The sequence below is a fragment of the Sabethes cyaneus genome, chromosome 1, assembly GCF_943734655.1.
Source record: "Sabethes cyaneus chromosome 1, idSabCyanKW18_F2, whole genome shotgun sequence".
In the NCBI taxonomy this organism is placed as follows: domain Eukaryota; kingdom Metazoa; phylum Arthropoda; class Insecta; order Diptera; family Culicidae; genus Sabethes; species Sabethes cyaneus.
Window position 1 is genome coordinate 131540217 of NC_071353.1, and position 23097 is coordinate 131563313.

Genomic DNA, 23097 nt, shown 5'->3' on the forward strand with positions numbered 1-23097 from the left:
GCCAGCAGTTACCCTTATGGGGTCGGACAAGACGCCGTCGTGCAAAACCTTGCACGAGAACGCCTCGTACTGAGCCTCGATGAGATGGACTAGCTTATCTGGAACTCCTCTACGCCTAAGTGCGCCCCAGATGTTTTCGTGGTTGAGTCGGTCGAACGCCTTTTCGAAGTCAACGAACACCAGCAGAAGAGAGTCCTGAAATTCGTTGATCTGCTCCAATATAATGCGGAGCGTTGTGAGATGGTCTACACATGATCGGCCAGCATGGAATCCAGCTTACTGCCGCCAGAGAGTAGCGTCGATCTTCTCCTGGATCCGGTTGAGGATTACCTTACAGAGTACTTTGAGAGTAATACAGAGCAAAGTGATGCCACGTCAGTTACCGCATTCAGTTAGGCCTCCTTTCTTAGGGACTTTGACCAATATGCCCTGCATCCGGTCCACCGGAAATGTTGCGGTTTCCCATATATTGCTGAAAAGCTGATGCATTATCTGGGCTGACAAAGATGGGTAAGCTTTGAGCATTTCGGCTGAAATACAGTCTAAATCTCCGCTAAGGTTTCTCGTATTCCAGCTGGTATCACGAGGAGGTTTATACCTGCAGGTATGTGACGCACCGATATTATGCCTAATTCAGCCGTTCACCAGCCTTATAACAACGTGACGGAGACTAAAAATAAAATGTGCAAAGCCATCCTTCCGTAACGTTTCCACGATAAGATTTCGATTTCGTTTCTACAAAAGGACAGAATAATTCGCTAGAACCTGTTTGAAGAAAACCAATCATAAAAACATAATTTACATTACGTGCCGAGCAGAGTGCAGAAGGTGTATCTAATGAAATCTTGAAACTACGAGTATCGAAAAAGTCGTTGATTGCCTTGGCTGTCAGTTTCCAGCTCAGTATATTTGCAGCAAACTTATTGCAGAAGTACATCAAACTACATTTTATAGCTCGAAACAGAAAAAATATCTAAACACAATTGGTGTCTCTCTGTCTCTCTCTCTATCTCACTTGCTAGCAGTGATCCACCCACTCAGCCGCCCACCGTGCTGGTGCAATTGCACTTGCACATTGCACTATCCACGGCAGCTCCGTTTTCTCGAGCAGCGGGAAAAGTCGCATAAACAGATAGAATTTATGTACACTTTTGCAACTTGAAGCCAGGACTTGTACACTGCACAAGAACGGAACGAAGCCGGTGCATAATGTAAAAGTTTGTCATCTAACAATGTTATCCCGATGCAAGTGGGAAACGCCGCTCATGTCGTGACGAAGCGGTAAAAAATGCTGCTGAATAAATAAGGATTAAAGAAAGGCACATGCAACGGCACTGGCAAGTGGATCCTCGAGAGGTACTGAAACCGTTTCTTTTTTCTTTTCGTTGCCCTCTCGTATGCAGGCAAAGGCAGCCCTGTTTCGCTTCGTCATTTTCTGCGAACAAAGTGCAGCTCACAGAAAATGCATCACATATTTCTCGGATTGACTTGGCACAAGCAGCGCGGCCGGCTGCAATGCATTGGCGAATGTGTAGGGCATACAGACAGATTCGTGGTAGCCACGGGTGCGGTCCCAAAAAGATGCATAGCTGGAACAAATCGCAGTAATCAGTTACTTGAGCTAAATTGGAAAAATAAATTCAACTTGCCTGAGTGTGTGGCATTTTTGGAATGGATTGAATTTTCCGATGTTTTTCCCGCCGTACAGAATCAGGATCAATAATGCTGAGGCATCATAAATAGGTGAACGAAGAAGAGAACTGCCAACTCTTAATTAGGGATTTTCGAAAAATGACTGAATGTACATATCAATTATTCAGCATGCAACATGGAAACGATAACGAAGCAAAATGGCAATAAGTAAACGAGTTACGATGTACAATTTTTCCGAACTGGTTCCAGCGTAAGCAGCTTCTGTATCATACATTGTTAGTCCAATGATGTTTGTAGCAATGCTTTGCGCTTGTACAATGTTTCGCAGTCAGAAACGAAACGTACACAGTTTCCACATTACCGAGAAGAGCAGAATATCGACATTGTGATATGATAGGTGAGCAAACTTTATAAAATCCGCAGTGCAACATCTTGTCCTAATCCGGCTGAACTACAAGAAAAAACAACACATCGACGCCAATTCTACCCACCAGACGATGAACTGAAACTACACACATTTCACTCATTGTCACTTACTGGGTCGCACATATGATGAAAAGCAGAATATGTACTGTACCGACACACGGAGATTGCGACGCCCAGCCACATAATCTGGATGCTGAGTCGCACCAAACGAAGAGTGACGTGTCTTTGTTGGAAGCCAACTACCACAGAATGATGAAACCGCACCACGTCAAGGTAGTGTCATTGTCACTTGGGCTCAATTTGCACCGCACCACGCAGCCAGCAAGCAATCAGTTCATAAACGGTTTGGAGTCTGACTGCTGGCTGGAGGCGACATCGGCAAGCCAAAGACCGGAGCGAGCGGTCGGTCGGTCGGTCGGAAGGATACATAATGATACATTGTTCTGGGTGCCGTGCCGGTAGCGCTGTTGTCGAAATCTACGCTTCGTCGGATTCTGAGCAAAGGAATGGGAGATGATGTCGCATTTTCCTCGAGCCGTTTCAGAGGAAATTGGAATCATTTTTTCGCAGAAATTAATTTTTTTCAATTAAGATCATCGGTCTAAACTTTTGAAATTGAAAGAGAAAAATCATTTCAAGAAAATCGTATGAAATAATTCCAAAATATCAGTCAACAGTCAACATATCACGGTTTCCAACAGGTGTGTGGGTGATTCCGTGCACAAATTGCCAGACAGCGACTAGACATCAGTAGGACGATGAACATTGATATTCGAGACGTTCAAATGCAATAGTTGCTACTGTTTTAGTAGGGAATTTTGCCAATTAGTGCCAATTAGAAGATGAAAGAAACTTTCTAAGAAAAACGGCGATACAATACAATTAAATTTGGGTTTATTCTGTTGAAATTCATTAGAACTTCAACAATTTGGGAATTTATTTTACCGTAACATTAACTGGTTTCAAACGTCCGGTTTACAATTAGATGAACCTCGCGAAAGTAAACAATTGTAGCAGGCCGAGAAACTTTTCGGGAAATTTTTGCGACTTGTCACTGAGGCACGGTCCCTAGTATAGAATGCGTGATAATGCTAGATTGCCTCTGCTTGTGATTTACTAGCATAACTAAGTAATTGTTTTGATTTGTCAATAAAAACGATTTATTTGATTTAAATTTGAAAATTTCGGTTGCGATTATTACTGTCATGCAGCCAGCAGTACGAAGCCTTGGTTCAAAATAGTGAAAATAACAAAAGTCCCTCAATACTCCCTTGAGGAACTCTCCAGCTCCACCTAAAATCGAGTAATCGTTTATAATTAGAGTCGAGTTATTTCCACATTTCCTTCCTATTTCTCACAAGATATCTGTAGACATGGAGAAGACGAAGATTCCTGATGCTCCAATTTGTTTCTGTTCTATAACACAATGCTTCATAACAATAGGATAGTACAATAGTATAGTGACAATATAGTGCGTTGAAATAGGTTTTCAACAAATTCTTGACATGCGGAATAGCTCCGCAGTGCGCTGAAACGTACGGCCAGATCTATCGTTCCCAAAATAGCAGGATTCTTCCCTGCAGCGCATCGACAACAAAAAGGGCTCTTGCAATGTTCCTTCGCACCAGAAGTGTCTCCAAATAGATTAATCGGAACCGGAACGGATTTCGCCGTAACCGTAAACAGCGGCGTTCAACCGACCCAATCCTTGCCATCACGTTTTCCCAAAATGGATATCGAACACGAATTTGCGAGCAATATTATGCTTTCAGACAACGCATGTTGGAGAAACCCTTATCGATGAAAGACGAATCCTACTAGATTCTTTATCCACAACAAACGAAATGTGCCTTCTAAACGATAACTGACTGTCCAAAATAACGCCGCGATCCTGCACCTGCTCGACAAGTTGCATTTTATTACCATTGAACTTGTTGCTAAATATCACAGATGACGAATTAATGACGGGTTAATGACATAATTGAGCATTTTTCTGCATTAACAAGTATGGAGTTCAAGTTGCACCATTTTATAACAGTTTCAAGCTCTCGTTGAAAACAATTTCTATGTACCTTGGAGCGAATCCTCAAGTAACTCTTCAGATCGGGAGTATGAGATAAACGAGGGCCTTCAAGAATGTGATTAACATCATTGAAGTATAGCAGGAACATTAACGGTCCCAAATGACTGCCTTGTGGAATTCTAGTCGTGTCCAAAGTAATAATTCTAAGTTTTATTACGTTCCTCTAGTGGTTTTCTCGACCAATTTTATAAAACCGCTAATGAAACTATGAGCTCCTCCAGAACTTTCTGATAACGACTATGAAACGGACTTCCAACCAAGCGGCCCCTTCTTCAGAAAGTTTTTATAACTTTATTTCTCTTTTTTTATCGACAATATAGCAGTCGGTTTACTTTTCTCTTGAGGAAGAGTAAATTTTGAATGTGAAAAATGTAGATTTAGGCAAACTGAAAATGTCGTATGTCTGTTCTTTCTGAAAATATAACACTTGTTTATATTACAAGCGCTCATCGTAAAATGGCGTCGAAAGAAGAGCAGGTGCGAAAAGCAATTGTGTGCGGTCGCAATGAAAGTCCGGATCTCTCGTTAAGAAAACTTGCCAAAAAGCTTGGATTTCCTCCAAGCACTGTTCACAGTGTTTTAAAATCGTTCGACGCTCGCTTGACAACAGCTAGAACGAAGGGAAGTGGAACAAAAATGGATCTGAGGAACCAACACAAGGATGCGAAGGTAAAACAAATATTACGGAGGAGACCAGGTCTTTCTGTACGTACCATTGCTCGTAAAATAAAAATGTCGCCAACATTTGTGCACACTTCTAAGCAACGACAAGGCATGAAGTCTTTCAAGGTGAGGACTGTGCCAAACCGTAATGATAAGCAAAATACGACGACCAAAACACGCGCTCGTAAGCTTTATCGCGAATATTTAACGAAGTTTCCATGCGTTATAATGGACGATGAAACGTATGTCCTAGAAGACTTTAAACAGCTTCCTGGTATGTGTTTTTAGGCTGCCATGAAACGGAATGGCGTTGCAGAGCATTTTAGGACAAAGAAGAAAGCCAAGTTCCCAAAACAATATTTAGAATGGCAGGCCATATGCAGCTGTGGTCGAGCAAGCAAAAGTTGCATCACTCTGGGAACGGTTAACAAGGAAATATACCGTGAAGAATGCCTGCAGAAACGATTGTTACCGTTTCTACACAGACATGATGTACCCTCGCTGTTTTGGTCTGATTTGGCATCCTGTCACTACGCCAAAGATATTTTGGAATGGTATGATGCTAATGGAGTCTTTATTGTACCGAAGGAAGCGAATCCACCTAACTGTCCAGAGTTACGCCCCATCGAGCGGTATTGGGCTTTGGTGAAGAGAGAGAGCTGTCCCAGCACAAATAACAAGCAACAACTATAGATAAATTTCGAAAATATTGGACAAACACAGCAAAATTGGTTGCCGATAACTCTACACTGACCCTCATGGCAAGGGTAAACTCCAAAGTTCGCCAACTTTTCAAGCAGACCAAATAAGTAATGTTGATTTGTTTGATAATTATTAACGATACACACATAAATAATATAAAATTGTTTCATGGATTAAACTTTTAGCAAATTTGTTTTATTGCAAAATTGAGGTGTCCAGATTTTGTCGCGAACAAGCTTTATAACTAGCTTATACTAGTAATTTTGTACTTTTTATGAGGGAGTAAATGTGTTTTTTTTCTGAAGAACAAGCGTTGACAGAATTGGGAAACTGCAAACTGTGAAAAATAATTGACTGCCCAGGAAGGCTTACCTCTAGGATCACAAATCTAAGTTTGATAATAATATAGTTTTAATAGACTAGCACTAAAAGCATCGTTTCACGTTTTTAAATACTAAACGAATTGCAACGGCTATGTCGATATGTGTCGACCAAGGTAGACGATTAACGAGTGTGGCCAACACTCCCTCAATGTTACGGAGCGAACTTATGCTTCCTAGCGGACCTTGGTGTTGTTGACCTTTTCCTTTTGTCACCAGCTTTTTACGAGGCGTGCTGCTATCGATAATGACGACTATGTCGCCTATGGTGACCGCCAGCTTTTTCAGAACCTGGAAGCGGACGCGAGTTCACAGTGTTTTCTACATTTACTTAGCAGGTTGTGGAGTACTTTTTTGCATGGATTGGTCAAATTAATTTTGACGGTGGGGATGAGTCGCTCCCACCTACCGCCCATGTGCGACGATGGTTGTCGGTTGATGTTATTTGGCGGGTGGCGGGTGATTAAGATCCTCCATCGCTTTTCAATTCTCCATTCAACGACTACAACGATCAAGGCCGAAGTAGTCCGCTCCGATATACGTAAGCAGCTGTGAAAAAGCTGCGCCGGTAGGATGTTAGTCAGATACACTGTACAGCTGTGTTTACCGGAAGGCACGAATATGTTCAAGTCACTTTGTAGAAACATCGGCCATTGCATGCTGGATCACCGGATTTGTTGTAGAAAAATCTTCAGGATCAACGAAGCTCGGTCTGAAGATAGGTCTAGTCACTTTTTCTCGGTGCTGATTCTTTATAACGCTGCTTTAGTTGTTGACCCAATTTCTGATTCTGAAGTCTCCCTGCTCATGAGCATAGCAAGCGTTCTTCACTAGCTTAATGGTCTGTTTTTCGATATCTACACTGATTTACTTATCATCGACATGATGGAACCCATTGATAGCTTCGCGGGTAGCTGGATAGTTACTCTAGTGCTGGTTTCCTAGAGAATCACTTGACGATAGATCAAATGTTTACTTTGCGTTAGATCCTAAATTTGTTCCGGGAGAACGAGTTGTAGATTAATAAACTGTTTGCGGATTTCCAGGCGGCGTCCGGTTCCGTCTAACGGTTCCGTATCAGCTGTGGCAAATAATCTTTCAAACGAGCGCCAGGTGGTCGACAGGTGGAAACAGTACTTCGATGAGCACCTCAACGGCAATATAGCAGAAGGAGACGCAACGGAAGTTAACCTCGGAGTACCTACAAACAACACCAGCGTGCCGGCTCCCGATCTCAAAGAAATTCGGCGAGAAAATCGTCAGCTTCAAAATAATAGAGCCGCCGGAAAGGACAGGCTTTACGGCACAACTCTACAAAAATGGCCAAGAACTGCTGGCAACGGCACTTAACTGGATAATTTCAAGGATTTGGGAGGAGGAGAAGCTACCGGAGGAGTGGATGGAAGGTGTAGTCTATCCTATCTACAAAAAGGGCGACCGACTAGATTGGTGTAACTACCGCGGCATCAGGAAGAAAATTCGTAGGACAGTATCAAGCGGGTTTTATGTGCGCCCGTGCTACTACGGATCAAAGTTTTACTCTCCGACAAATCCTCCAGAAATGTCGAGAGTACAACGTGCCCAAGCATCATATTTTCGTGGATTTCAGAGCAGCATACGATTCAGTTGAATACGAACAGCTATGGCAGATAATGCACGAGTTCGGCTGTCCGGATAAACTGATGCGGATGATCAAAGCTACTCTGGAGCGAGTGATGTACGTGCATACGTGCGCGTTTCAGTGACACTATCGAGTCCTTTAGAATCGCGCAGAGGGTTGCGGCAAGGGTATGGACTGTCCTGTATGTTATTCAATGTCGCTCTTGAAGATGTGATCCGGCGAGCGGGCATCGAAACGAGAGGAACGATCTTCAGAAAGATCGCCGCCGCAAATATTTCCGTGAGCGGCATAGTATCGAGTGGCAGGATCACAGCAAGCGTCGCAGTGAAACTAAGGGTCAAAAGCAGCATTTCAAGGTGTTAAAAACGATTAGAGCAAACCAAGGGCTGTCGGATTACTATTTCAGAAGCACCGTCAGAAGGATTCGTCTGCGAGAAGCATCTCGATCTTTTCGGGCCGGTAAGCAACCAAACAGGATACTGAAGCAGAATGTAGTAGCCAAAAGACGTGGACGGAAGTTGTACAATAGGGTTCTTACAAAGTACGAATTGACGTTGAAATATACGTGAAGATGGATTATAGGTAATTTCCCGGACAAAAGTTCTATAAATCCACTAGTCGAAGTGATGTCTCTAGTAAGTTAAAATTCGTTTTTGCAAATAAATTCACTAGAAAGTTTAATAAATGACCTTTATTTTGAATACAAGCTTTAGGGGGTTGAACAAGTGGACCAAAACCTGGGAAATTTGCGACATTTAAGAAACTGGAGACGTACAGCCATGGATTAACATGCTCGATCCATGGCTGTTCGAGACTTTGTAATATAGGTCAAATCCTCACGGACATCACACCAGTCTAAGTAAGTAAGTAAGCTGTAAGTAAGCCACTGATTGAGATTAATGGTAAAACCTCTGGATTAGCCTCAGGTATTGCTTGAAGAGAACTTACAAACCATTTGGATCGTCCTGCATTTGCGATAGAACTCGCAAATTGAAGTAACAGGGTTCTCTCCTATGTGCCTAAACAGAAACTTTCACATATCTCACTGTCGCTTCCCAAAGCCCACCGAAATGTGCGGTACTAGGGAGTGTAAAATACTGGTACATATCTTCAGAACCGCATTCTTTTGTGAATCGTTTATGGTGACTTATTATTAAACTTGTTTTAAAATAAACAATAAACAAATACTAATAGGGGGTTTGCGTTATGGTTGCACTGCATGGCTGATGTAGGACTACGTGTGGAAGGTTTTTGCTATACTACCTTGAATAAGAACGCTTTTTTCACGACTTCATGAATCAAATGAATCTTTCAAATGTATGCTAAAAGTGGTTGACGTAGTACTACGACTTTAAAAATCACTCTTGCCCTATCTTTTTCATTCCGTTACATAGTCAAGCTCTTTCAAATTTCTTCTCGTACAGTTAAAAATAAATAGTTTTCTATATTGGAGTTGATGCATAGAAAATATTCCGATTGGTTGGTACAAAAGTATTACAACTCGATCAAGAAAGCACCTGATCGAGCGAACATCCCATTTTTAGATATTTGTTGAATGACACCTTACCTATCCGCAAAACGTAGTTAAAACTAATGCAAATTATGCACTAAATTTTAAGATTACATAGATTAGCTGCTATTTTTGTCGAGCGGCAAAAACTTAGCGCTGGATGTAGTACGGATATGAGTGTATGAGTGTATGACTGAGTATGAATGTCTTACTGTTGTTTATTTGTTGTTTATTTAAAAATTTTCCATCTGACAATGATGTCTTAATGAATAAAATTGGCTAATATCTACGGTTAATTACTAATGACCTAATTCTATTCATAAAATTCCTAGTCGGTTCGTTAAACTCAAAGTGTTCTTCAACTGCCGTGAAAGCGCGAATGCATGCAGAAACCGGTTCATTGTATCCAAACAACGTTCGATGGAAATTTGGTTGCAGTAGCGTCGTATTTCGAAGAGATCTGCTTGGTATGCGAAAGTTCAAAATTGAGAGTAGTTCAGGGGCATCGATTTCACTATTAAGTAACTTGGCTATAAACAGCGCTTGCTGAATTTTCCGTCGTTGTTCCAGAGTATCAAGGCCCAAAAGCCGGCATCTATCAGGATACGGTGGCAAGTTATCGGGATCACGCCAAGGCAAGTTTCTCAGCGCCAGACGTATAAACCGTTTCTGAACTCGCTCAATCCTAAGGCACCATGTGAGTTGGTAAGGATGCCATACGACAGACGCATTTTCCAAAATTGGACGAACGAGTGCACAATACAATGACTTCCAGCAATACGGGTCCGAAAAATCCCTTGCTACCTTGGCAACAAACCCCAACTGTCGGGAAGCCTTGGATATGATTGTCGAACAATGCAGATCGAATGACATTTTTGCATCTAGGAGAATTCCCAAATCAGTTACTTTAGTAACTCTTGCCAAAGTAACACCGTCGATGTGGTAGTCGAATAATATTGGCTGGACCGTACGATGAAACGTGATCACTTGGCATTTTCCAACACTGATAATCAGTTTGTTTGTGTGGCACCAATTCGCAAATGCTATTAGCGAGTTTTGTAGGCGCCAACAGTCCTCTAGCGTGCGCACTGTTACGTATAACTTTAAATCGTCTGCATAAACGAGCTGGAAGCTCTCGTCCAATGTGAAAGTAGCGTCATTGAAAAATAAAATGAACAGCAGTGGCCCAAGATTGCTGCCTTGTGGAACTCCGGAGCTGTTCGAGAAAGGTTGCGACACATAACCATCAACCTTGACCCTTAGTTCGCGTTCCGTAAGGTAGGATTCTAACCAAGCTGTCAGTTGCGTAGAAATACCAAGACGGGATAGTTTGTATAGCAGTATTTTGTGGTCTATTTTGTCGAAGGCTGCCTTCAAGTCTGTATAAATGACATCCACTTGCGCTTTTTCCTCCATGCTATGTATTACCTTCGTCGCAAACGTCACTAAATTTTAGGTTTTATATTTCGAGTGTCCAAAGAGTTCAGAGATCCGTACTGTTTACGCGCTTTGTACTATTCTATCGTTCGGTCGATCTTGGAATACGCTGCTGTAGTTTGGAGCCCTTACACTGGAATTTGGTCTTCCAGACTTGAGGCAGTTCAACGGAAATTTTTACGATACGCATTGAGACACCTTCCCTGGCAAAACCCTTCAGTGCTCCCGCCGTACCAAGACCGTTGTAAATTACTCGATATGGAAACTCTCACCAAAAGGAGAAATATTGATAGGATACTCTTCATCAGGAAAGTTTTGCTGGGCGAATTGGACTCTCCAAATATCCTCGCTCAAATTAACATAAACGCTGCTCCACGTGCCCTTCGCAGCTCAGATTTTCTTCGGCTGGATTTTAGAAGAACTGATTACGGACAAAATGAGCCAATCAGAGCTATGTGTTGTATGTTTAATCGTGTATATAGTCACTTTGATTTTAATTGTTCTGCTAATTGTTTTCGAAATCGTTTGCAAAGTTTGAATGTAATCTAGTTAGCCTGTTAGTAGCAATTTAGTATGTTTTATTCATGTAGACACTGTTGTCAGATGGATCAATGTTAATAAATAATAAATAATAATAATAATAATAAATTTGTAGTGACAGACCGTTTGGGCATAAAACCGTGTTGAATCGTGGATATAGAATGTTTTGCGGCATTGTGCAGTTGTTTATGCACTATAATTTCAAACAATTTTGAAACGGCTGAAAGACTCGTAATCCCTCGATAATTTTCGACGTTATGGCGGTCACCACGTTTGAAAACCGGTGTCATGAACGACTGCTTCCAGACACGAGGGAATCTGGCTTGTTGGAATGAGCGGTTAAATATATCGCACAAAGGCTGAGCTAAAAAATCAACACAACGACATATTAAAATTGCGGGTAGACCGTCAGGACCAGGAGCAAACGATCGTTTTAGTTGTTTGGCAGCTAATGAGACCATGTCGGGATTTACGGTGAATATTCCAGCATTGATTAAATCAATAGGAACATCGCGAATGGCTTCATCAATTTCTATCCTTGAGGCCGCATCTGGTGCGAAAACAGATGCAAAATGCTCAGCAAATAACTGGCATGAGTCTATGGTAGATTCTGCAATTACGTCATTTTTACGGATATTCTTTGGGATTGTAGTACTTTTCCGTTTTGAATTTACGAAACGCCAAAACCCTCGCGGATTGGATTTCAAATTTGTTTGCACACATAATACATATGACTTGTACAAAGAAGCGTTCAAAAGTCTGTATGCATTACTAGCTTGCTTAAACCTCTGCTTATTGCTTATCGTTCGCTGACGTCGCAGTTTCCGTTGACAAGCATTCCGTACGCGTTTTAATGAATGTAAATGCGAATTACTCCATACGGGCTAATTGAGAATCAATAGTTTAGTACCAAACCGTGGTTCAAGAGCCTTATGTTGATGCCTGGATTATCACTTTTGAGAGCTAATTACCGTGAGACATTTCGCTTCCTGGGATAGCTGTCAATGATACGAAGCGTATCACCGTTTGCGCGGTAGAGACTAAGTCTAATAAACAGTGCTTCGTTTCATAGAGAATCGCCGGTAAGAGTTGGCAAGATTTACTGCAGTAAATTTTGCAGAAAAAATATTTAAAAGTAGTTTTCTTTTTATTTTAATCCGTTTTCAACAACGTTCAGAGCAATTGCTAGAGTGCTATCGTTTTACCGCCACTAGATTTACAACCCCCTTTTTCCTGTCGACTAATAGTCCTTCTAAATTAACCAAGCTTAAAGGATTATTCCACTTCAAGAAACATGAATCCGAATCACCTTCAAATTGCTAAGATGCTAGCAAGCAAAACATCCAGAAACTCTTCCCATGGTATGTCAAATGCCACCCAGAATTCCTGTTACACCTGGTCCATTTAAAATCAGCTGCCACGGAGCCCGCACGGAGCACCAGAGTTGATCTTCATCATTTGAGATCATGTCTCCATCGTAACCCCTCCCCGGGGTGCAATAACAATCCTCCCGAATCTAAAAAGTTCCCAAAAACACGGTAACTTTTCCGGAAAGCCAGCAACAGTGTGTCCCTTTCCGCCCGGTGCGCCCGCGCTGTCGGTGAGTGACTGGAAACAACAGCCCCGTTCGGTTACCTACACTATCGAGCACGGGCACGCTGTAGCATAAATTACGAATTCATGTTGAAGCAGACAATATTTATTACGTTTCTCATATATATACAACGAAATTTATTCTACATAAATTACCCGGAAATTTATTTCATGTTATGCCCGTGTTCCTGCTTCAACTCTTTCATCCTTGCGACGAACTCGAAAGAGAAGCGTAAATCCGCGGCTATTGTTCGGGATTAGCAGCGAACGACTTTTCGTCATGCCAGTGCACATTGCCGAAGCGAAGCTCAGCGGTCTGAGCCGGGCTTTACCACACTGTGTGCGGCAAAGGTGAACGGAGATACGTAGCGTAGGTACCAGCCAGCAGTGTTCCGAAATTCAGCGGTTCAAGAGATGAAAGTTTTTGCTCGCGCGAAGTGATGTTTTATGACCGAAAGAAAAGTTTAAGAGAAATTTTCCGTTCTCCTGTTTCAACCCCATCAAGTGGATGAGATACACCAGAAGCCAGCCAGCGGTAGGTGTAAGTTTGTTCTTTTCCTTTGGTCTTTTTGTGGTGTAGACAGTATGCAAACGCAGAGTCGAAAATTTTTGCCGCTGTTTTCCTTTTACACATACAACCCATATAGACACATACGCGCAAACACACAAAAACGATACTTTGCCCCTGACGTCAGGAGGGAAAAACGTGATAAAGTGCCAACACATGCTCGAGAGCGAGAACACTCTTACGCATACATAATTTACTAGCTGGAGTTTTTTATCCGACTACTCGACTACAACTCAACACGATCCACCAAGAGGAATGTCACACGAGAGTACCCCGATACGGGATAAGAGCATAATCAACATAATAATAATTTACATTTTTCTTCCATCAGAATCCCGGATGTACTGCGAGTTGGATGGCAGTAATAAGTTGCCACCGGCAGACGAAACGAAAGAGCAAAAAGAGTGCTCTGGTCGGTTGCTTGGAAAGTACCTATCTAGGCGACGAACATGGCCCTACATGGTAGGTAGTACGCAACCAGCCTCTTGGGTCAATGTTAGATGCAAATGCCGAAGTTATGGGAACATAATGTCATTACGTAACCTATTTTTGAGAGAAAAAAAGCCGATAAACGTACGTAGATGGATTGTGATTTCGCAAATCGATTTTCGTCGTTTTGTTTGATCTGTGATTTTTCTGAGTTGCATCATACGTGAACTAAACAACTTATTAATTGAGTCTCGGTATTACAGAATACTGACGATGGATTTTGCTCCAAAGTTACTTAATTAGGTATAATTTTGATGGAATTTAAGAATATAATCAAGTACTCATCCTACCCTATTTGGAGCGTCGAAAGAATTTAGAATTTGGAAAAAAATTCCAAACGTCACAACCCTTAAAAGCATAAAAATTACATCGATGACCAGCCTTTCTGCATTCCGCAAGTTGGGTCTTCCTAAATTCATTGAGCTACTCGGATGTTAACTCCTTTTCAGCTCTATTATTACCATTTTCTTTCGCTGATTCTCGAGCTTTGTAGTCGCTAATCCAGGAGTCGAGCCTTTCTTGCCAGCGTTTAGCAGTTAGCTAGATGCGTGGTATCCCACCGCTGTCACCACAATGTAGCTTACGGCGAACTAGGAGTGGAGATCACTGCAATAAGTTCGGCGGCCAAATTGCACTGAAAGGGAGTTTTGTGCAGTGTAGAACCTATTGCAGGCACTTCTTTCAAGTATCACATCTACTACAGTGGTGGTAGAATTGAAGAACATGGAGTCGGTTTTGAAAATAGTGTTGGAAAAACAAAAGCAACGAGTTATCCTATGGAGGCCTGTAATTGACCGTATATGTATGTTGGAATTAAGCACCAATTCTTCAACTACCTCTACAACTACGTCTTCGCACCGACAAATGTGTAATCTGATGAGGCTAAGGACGAGTTCTACGGCAGGTTCGAGCGAACTTACGGAGAGTGCTAAAAACATGACGTGAAAATCATTAGCAGAAAACTGTCAGCTCTATTCCTGTCACTCCCTCTGTTGCCGTGACACGCTACCGGGAACTAGTAAAACAATATGTAAGCAGCTCACATTACACATTCCAGTCCAATCCTGTAATTTGTTATTAATGTCAGGATGCCACATCCTCCACCTGCGTGAAATGAATAATTCAATATATGATATTTCAGGACAAATATCGATTATTAATGTTGTTGGTGCAGTTGTCAAATTATTCTTGTTTGTTATTCGTTAACTCTCATACATAATCTAAAGAGAAATCGCACTCTGTTTTGTAATGTGATGCTCTAAAGTAGAAAATAATATTTGTCCTAAAATCTTTGTTTGGACAGTGTCTATCATGTCTTGTCATTAATATTCTGGACAGTGTCGTGGCAACCGGAAAATTGCGAACTGCTTGCAGAATGAATTTTTCGCTTCAATTTATGCCGATCGGATTGCCAATGACCCCGATGGAATCCCTGCTATTGTTTTTAATAAATGCACTGAGGTGCTAGCAGTACCGCTATGCTGTATTTTTATCAAGTCTCTTGTGCAAGGGAAAACTCCCGAAATACGGAAGCAGTCTTTCATGTTTCCAGTGTTCACTTCTGGAGACCGACAAAAAGATAGAAACTACCGTGGCATCACTTGTCTATCGGCTGGCTTTAAACTATTCGAGTGCCGGGTCGCTCCGTATGTACTAACTTGCTAGAGTTTACTTCGTCGTATATGTCTCATATGGAGCAGAAAGCACAAATTGATGTCATTTACACTGATCTAAGAGCAGCTTTCGATCGTATTGATCACGGTATACTTCTGTCTAAAATGTTGCGACTTCGAGTCAATTCGTTGAATGGTTGATTTCCTACCTACGTGGTACAACCTTTGGTGTTAAGCTGGGTACAATCATATTTTCTCAATTTACTAATAATTCAGCAGTTCCGCAAGGAAGCAACATAGGACCATTCTTTGATTATGCTGTTCTTCAACGTCGTCACTCTGTTACTTTCTATTGCTCATTGGTTCGTCCATTACTGGAAAACTGCAATTTGGTCCGGTTTCCGCAACAATTGACTTGGCAATTTGCGGATTGAAAGTATCCAGAAGAGCTTCGTCCGGCTTGCACGACGTAAGCATCCTTGGCGCGACACCGTTAACCTGCCGTCGTATCCAGATCGTTGCCGTCTGCTCGGTATTGATACACTTCGTTGTTGGAAAAGGCAGCAGGCATTTTTTATTGCGAAGTTACTTCATGGTAATATTGACTCACTGACGCTTCTGTCTCTGCTGAACTCTCGGGGCCTCGCAATGTTCCTTCCATTGAACTGATTTGGTACAAATCGACGCTGTGTTTCAACAACCAGCGGGTAACGGTAGATGGGGTGACAGCGGAATACGGAAAAGCTTGATCAACCAATCACAGAACAGCAGGAAGAAAGGGTAGAAGATATAAATTGGCTGTGGAGCAACATCCATGGTTCCATGGAAACAACTGCGCGGAAGGTGGAAGACAGTGTAACACTTGGTTTAATGCCAAACGCTAAATCGCGACAGATGAATGCTCGCTGCGGCGTCAAAACAGAGAAAGGTATAAAGAGAGTAAAACTGAGGAACAAATAATCTAAAACACACAGTGGAGCAATTCGCCAGCAACGACGATGAGATGCAAGAAATTTTGCCATGCCTGTGATGTGCAATCATACCCAAGTAACAATTCTAAAGCCACTTGGTTTTCCTTGAATTTTATAAAGGTTTTTTTGCGGTATCAATCATTACCTCTTATGGTATTACGCAATACCGAGAGGATACGAGTTGATAGCTAACCATAAAACCATTATAAAACTATTAATAAAACAAATTTATTGTGGTTGCCTATACGTTACCACGATAAAACTAGTTGGCGTACCAATACAATAATGTGCATTAAACAAAATTGCTCTTATTACGGTTGCTTGTCAAACCACAATAAATCTGTTAGTTTTATAGAGCTATTAAAACGGTAACACGCTGACCAATCAGATTTATAGCTGCTAATATGCAGAATATAACAGTTCAACACCGCAATCATTTTTTATGCAAGGCTATATCGCCACATCTAGTGTTTTGTTTTAGCTTGCAAAGAAAATTCTTTTGAAACGATGGTTCTACAATTGATGAAGGGACGGTAGGGGAAAGAAATGAAATTTTTTTTTTGGTGAAGGAGGGGAAGAGCGGAAAGGAAGGGGGGGGAGGGTATTGGTAGCTATGCTTGACAAGTAGTCATTTTGACTCCTACCTTTTGTCCAATGCTGGAAGGTGCATGAGTCGAACCAAGCTGTAATCTGAGATTACAACCGGATTCGAACCCACAACACCCGCCAGGGCATGTGGTTCGCTGGTACTTGTACCTTTGAACCATAGAGGCGCTGGACAAAAGGAGACCGCAAAATCCACTTCTCAAGAATAGCGACGCATCAATTGCAGATTACCATCGAGCGAGAAGTTTTAATCTAACTACTATTTACTTTCAGGACGACGACACTATGCCGGCCCTTACGACTTGCAAGGTACTGCACGTGACGTTGTTCGTCTGTCAGCTTATGTTAGCCGCGTTTCTCGGCGCGGGTTTTCGAGGGAAGGCCCCGTTCCTATGTAATAGACTAATCTCAAATTTTTAGTCTTGACCTTGAAATGAGGTCATACATATATATTAATATTTTTTTGAAACGATGGTTCTACAATTGATGAAGGGACGGTAGGGGAAAGAAATGAAATTTCTTCAAGGTCATTTCAAGGTCAAGACTAAAAATTTGAGATTAGTCTATTACATAGGAACGGGGCCTTCCCTCGAAAACCCGCGCCGAGAAACGCGGCTAACACACGCTGACAGACGAACAACGTCACGTGCAGTACCTTGCAAGTCGTAAGGGCCGGCATAGTGTCGTCGTCCTGAAAGTAAATAGTAGTTAGATTAAAACTTCTCGCTCGATAACCCAACCAAACGCGTCGCTATTCTTGAGAAGTGGATTTTGCGGTCTCCTTTTGTCCAGCGCCTCTATGGTTCAAAGGTACAAATACCAGCGAACCACATGCCCTGGCGGGTGTTGTGGGTTCGAATCCGGTTGTAATCTCAGATTACAGCTTGGTTCGACTCATGCACCTTCCAGCATTGGACAAAAAGTAGGAGTCAAAATGACTACTTGTCAAGCATAGCTACCAATACCCTCCCCCCCCCTTCCTTTCCGCTCTTCCCCTCCTTCACCAAAAAAAAAAATTTCATTTCTTTCCCCTACCGTCCCTTCATCAATTGTAGAACCATCGTTTCAAAAGAATTTTCTTTGCAAGCTAAAACAAAACACTAGATGTGGCGATATAGCCTTGCATAAAAAATGATTGCGGTGTTGAACTGTAATATTCTGCATATTAGCAGCTATAAATCTGATTGGTCAGCGTGTTACCGTTTTAATAGCTCTATAAAACTAACAGATTTATTGTGGTTTGACAAGCAACCGTAATAAGAGCAATTTTGTTTAATGCACATTATTGTATTGGTACGCCAACTAGTTTTATCGTGGTAATGTATAGGCAACCACAATAAATTTGTTTTATTAATAGTTTTATAATGGTTTTATGGTTAGCTATCAACTCGTATCCTCTCGGTATTGCGTAATACCATAAGAGGTAATGATTGATACCGCAAAAAAACCTTTATAAAATTCAAGGAAAACCAAGTGGCTTTAGAATTGTTACTTGGGTATGATTGCACATCACAGGCATGGCAAAATTTCTTGCATCTCATCGTCGTTGCTGGCGAATTGCTCCACTGTGTGTTTTAGATTATTTGTTCCTCAGTTTTACTCTCTTTATACCTTTCTCTGTTTTGACCTGTGGCCGCAGCGAGCATTCATCTGTCGCGATTTAGCGTTTGGCATTAAACCGAGTGTTACGCTGTCTTCCACCTTCCGCGCAGTTGTTTCCATGGAACCATGGATGTTGCTCCACAGCCTAATAGACTAATAGACTAATCTCAAATTTTTAGTCTTGACCTTGAAATGACCTTGAAGAAATTTCATTTCTTTCCCCTGCCGTCCCTTCATCAATTGTAGAACCATCGTTTCAAAAAAATATTAATATATATGTATGACCTCATTTCAAGGTCAAGACTAAAAATTTGAGATTAGTCTAAAGAAAATTCATCAAAGCAAAGTGTTTTGCAGAAAACAAGTTATTATTACCAATCGGTTTTCCTGTCACAGGAAATAAAATGATTGTGCTAGAAATTGAGATTGACTAACTTAATATATTTATTTTGTTAAAATAATTAGTTTTCGAAAATTGCAAAATTACAATGGCGTGTTGCTTTCATCCAATTTGCACAATAAAATTCAATGCGCATATGCTGCAAATCAACGGAGATTGCTCGGAATTTGGGACATTATTTTATGGTCGCTAGAAACCAAATCAATCCGGATGATCTGACAGTAAAACATTAACTTTTCTGCTCACGAATGTAGTTTCGAGTTAACCAAGCTGGCGGAATGATTTAGCTTTTTACTAGAGCGAAAAACGAAAAGCTTTATTAACGGGTGGCAACAAAAATTTTGGAATTTTTTCGCGGCCTTTACGCTCAACAACAAGCGAGCTCAGAGAGAAATGAGCGTATGTATATGTTAGCTCTCTCTCTCTCCTCTTTTGTTAATATTTTTTGTTTTGTTTATGCTTGCCCAGTTTTACTAAAAATGGTGTCGAAACAAGAAGCATTTTGGGAGCGCGTTGTACACTTCTGCGAATTCCAACAGAAATCTCGGTAAAAAGTATACGGTACAACGCAAAAAAAATGTTACGGCTTCAACTGTTTACCATATCCTCAGATGCCAAACAACTATTCGCAAGCAAGGTAGGGGAAGACCAGCCAAAATTATCGACGCAGAAGGACATCGCTCTCTTTCTCGTTTCTTCAACAACAAGCCCTCTGGTTTGGCTAGCAATTAAGATGCTCTAGACGTATGTCTGAAGAAAATTTTGATCCCGTTTCTACAAAAACATTATGCAGATGGACAATACGTGTTTTGGCCGGATAGAGCATCATCGCATTACGCCAAAAAACATAATCGTTCCTGAATACCCATTCGATCCCATTTTTAAACAAAAACCACGACCCGAAAAATCTGGTTTAGTGTGCTCAATCGAAAATTTTTTCGGGATTTTGAGCTCCTTAGTGTACAAAAATAACTGGAGAGCCACGAATTCAGTTGATTGGTAGAAAGTTGACATGACGGCCGTACAACGCTCCTGTTTCGACGTCAAACGACAGCTTCGCCGAACAGCCGATTAGGGAGCGTTTTCAAATGTACACTAATTTTTTTTTCAACAATGGATAAAGTATCTTTAATTTCAGTATATCAGATCTTCTTCATGCATCTTTGTCTTTTTTTTTTGACAGCTTGAGAAAAAAATTCCAAAATTTTAGTTGCCACCCGTTCAATTAAGGCGGTGACTGTCAAGCAGCGAAAGCTTCAACGGTTTTATTGCTGCTTTCAGCAGAGCGTGACACGACTGCTTGAGTAGAAAGGTTATAAAAACCTTCTGAAGAGTGGGCCACCTAGTCTGAAGCCAGTTTTATCGCGATCGTTAGCAAAAACTCAGAATTGTTACTTGGGCTGGCAACCCGGTTACTGATAAACTATCGGTAGCAACCAGGTGTAGGGAGCACTTCCAGACGCTGAATTTAGAGCGGAAGCAATTGTAAGCGATGGCAAAGCTGTGGAGTCACCAACACAGGAGGAGCTTAAGAAGGCAATCAGTGAGCAGAAACCCAGTACGGCTGCTGGGAAGGATTCCGACTGAACTTCTAAAAGAGAAAAGCAAGCGACTATACGAAGCAATCTGGAAGGTAGAACCAGTGCAGGAGGAGTGGTTGGATGGCCTCATTTGCCTACATTTTTTTGTAGATACTCAGGTGTTCTCCCGTATCCTACAACTGACACCGTTAACGGAGTCCATCGTCGGAGAGTACCTAGTTGGTTTTCGTAAGGGTCGCTTCATGACGGATCAGTTGTTTACTTTGAACTAGTTTCTAGAAAAGTCCAGGAGTAGAACATCTAGGTTTATCATCTGTTTATGTATCTGTTTATCATATGCTTATGTTTACTTTCAGGCGGCGTACGATTCAGTGAAACGAAATGAGCTGTGGTAGATAACGACGAAACTAGTTAAGTTGATTTTTGCGACGTTGGATGGGCCAAAATCATGCGTCTGAATAGCGGGTAAAATCTCAGTCGCTTTCGTGACATTGAAGCAAGAGGATGCACCCTCTAATCTGCTAGTTAACATTGCCTTGGAAAATACAATACGAACAGCAAACGTGGAAAGCAACGGGACTATCTTCACGAAATCTCACATGCATTTTGGTTTTGGATTTAATCGGAAGCAACGTTAGAGCAGTTGAAAAGACCTTTAGGCGTTTTATATTGGAACCAGTGAGATTGGGACTTACCCAATTACCATTAACACCTCCAAAAGGAAGTTATACTTGCCGGTAGGAATCGAAGAAGTTTAAACGGTCTTGGTGCCGAGGTGGAGCTAGATGGGAAACGATATGAAGTAATGGAGGTCATTTGATAACGGTGTGGGTCGCGAAATAAAACGACGAATTGCAGCAACGAATCTGGCTTTTTACGGGTTACGTAGCCAGTTGAAGTTTCGTAGTTTGCCAATACGCACAAAACTGGCGCTCTCGGTGTCTCCGACATGAATCTTGGACGCTAAAGGAAGCTGATTGACGAGTGGTTGGAATTTTTGAGCGAAAAGGAAAATGGGGTGTGGCGTAGACGCATGAACCACGAGTTGCATCAAATATATAAATATTTTTTGTTTGTTTCACTACAGTTAGGTACACCGCGCCTAATAAAATTTTCGCAATAAAACAGATTCTAATAAAATAACAAATCAAACTGACGAAAATCACCGAAAAAATCAACAAGCTCTAATACTAAGAAAGTATACAGTTCGTGACCTATTGGGATGAGAAAATTTGGTTACTGTTTTTCAGAAATGAAAAGGAATGTATCGTAGGTATATATGGTTGTCATCCCAGGCTTAGAAGCAAAAATGTGCTGGCACGGGATTGGTGAATATTCCAAATTAAACTGTTTTCACTATATCGTTTAATACGTAGAAAGATTTCTGATCGACTGATATGAATACCTTTCGAATGGCTTGAGAAATGAGTGAGTTATTAGTGTTCAAAACCTATGATTTTTTCATGACTCTCGAATTTTCAGATTCGCTAACTTCGTTACCTTCCTGTAAGACGTAGTCTTACGTCAAAAGAAAACAATGACAAGTCAAAATAATGCAAAATCTGCATCCCAGTATGCCCCTAGCCCTAACGGACAGCTGGTTGCTCACGAGTTGTTTGCCTCGCGAGTGGGCTACGCAGAAAGACGCTACGAGGCATTCTCCCACACGAGCGTGTGGGCTAATGCTTTAAGGGATAAGTAGCTTTACAAACCCTTGCTGGTGATATTTTTCAAAATAATCGTTTATATTTATGCCAGTGATTATGCCAGTTCTGAGTAATGAAATCGTCAAATAACAAATTGATTTGATTTCTTCACCTAAAAACATCAAACACCTACCTACCAGAATTATGTGTATCATACCTTTTCGACGACTGGTCGTGAATACATTTACCTCACCGCACCAAAATCTTTTACCGCAATCAGATTGGTGGTAATCCTACCCCATCCGTTAATCGCCGGGCGATCAAAAAAGCGTCTAATCCCGTAGGAAGAGTTTCACGTTTCTCATTTCCTTCACTTCCGACCGGTGCCGGTGCCGGTGTGGTGCGAACACAACGGAACGGAGAACAATATCCAATCCGCCGATGCGCATTATTAGTAAGCAATAAGGCAACAGCAACCATGACTAGAACGCGAAGCTAGATGGAAATTCAATTGAATTTTCCACAACGACAAACAATATCACAATGCTGGCTGGCGTGCTCAGTCACAGCGCGCGCGAAGGAGCCTATTTTGGAAGATTTCAATCTCTACCGCCCACCCGCGCGACCTTGAGCCGGCAGCCCCACAGGTTCTGGGAGTGTTTATTTCCATTCGCTTTCCAATCCAAGCCAAGCCAAGCCAAGCTGCTGCTCCATGTTCGGTTCGGTGCAAGTTGAAGTATGCTAAACGCCGTACCCAGGAATGCGATCCGGATCTGAATATCGAAAGCGGAAGAAGGAGAAAAATAACGGGCTGAAGTACAAATCCTAGATAGGAAAAAATATGAGAAGCTCAACGCGAACACAGGGTAAACAGATAAATAAATCAGGACTGTTTGTTGTTTGTCATATGTCACACTTATTTTTCCGGATCTATTGCCACCCCCGTTCGATTGCGCTACCATTTCTCCGCGCCCGGCAACGGCGGATGAGTAGAAGTGTGACTCCACAGAAGGAGTGAGTGCTCATATGGTTGGAATGATATCGGAAAAAGCT